We start from the raw sequence: 612 nt of genomic DNA on the forward strand, positions 1-612 counted from the left end.
GCCCCCTCGGGCTCCCCGTAGGGGGCCGCCTCCCCTTCCCCACCATCACCTCTACCCACTCGTGCCCCCACCCCCCGGGGCACCAGTGCCAACGGCGGCTCCCCCAGCCCAGGACCTACCTGCACGGCTCAACCAAGCCTAGAAGTGGGGGCGGGGAACCTTCCGCCCTCCTCTGTCTCTCATTGGCTCCTCCAGGGCATATCGTAGGCTCCATTGGCTGAGAGCGGATGTCCGTCAGGCTGGCGGGGCGGGACAGAAGGGGGAGAGGGATGCTGGTGCCTCGGCGTCTCTGTCTCTGTGTATCTCGCTGTCTCTGTCTCTGTGTGGGCCTTTGGAAATGAGAGGCTTTAGGACGCGAGGATTGGAAGAGGGCCTGAGGTGGGAAAAACAGGAATCCCGGCAGTGCTTCACATCAGTCGACCACTTCGAACCCCCTACCTAAGTCCCTTAGGTCCTCTTCTCCATCACCCAAAACCCCGACCCCTCACCCTTTAGGTTCTTCATCCAGGAAGCGACGCGATAAAAACTCAAGGCCGGAAGGCCATAGGGGGCGATTTTATATATGTATGTAAAATATACACATACAAATATTTATAAAGTCAACCATATATA

The 612-nt window shown here is 57.8% G+C and overlaps 1 protein-coding gene across 4 annotated transcripts in view; it reads right to left on the reverse strand.

The window, feature by feature from the left end:
* Positions 1 to 229, reverse strand: part of Kansl1 (KAT8 regulatory NSL complex subunit 1) — a 193,887-nt gene extending 193,658 nt beyond the window's left edge. For 2 of the 4 annotated variants that reach the window (XM_048786379.1, XM_048786384.1), the window contains exon 1: positions 120 to 227. The gene's annotated coding sequence lies outside the window, so the exon portion shown is untranslated. Of the gene's footprint in view, positions 1 to 119 lie in introns of all 4 variants that reach the window. The other 2 variants (XM_048786350.1, XM_048786369.1) reach the window with 2 other exon arrangements.
* Between the last annotated feature and the right edge of the window lie 383 nt (positions 230 to 612).

The sequence above is a fragment of the Marmota marmota genome, unplaced genomic scaffold (assembly GCF_001458135.2).
Source record: "Marmota marmota marmota unplaced genomic scaffold, marMar, whole genome shotgun sequence".
In the NCBI taxonomy this organism is placed as follows: Eukaryota; Metazoa; Chordata; class Mammalia; order Rodentia; family Sciuridae; genus Marmota; species Marmota marmota.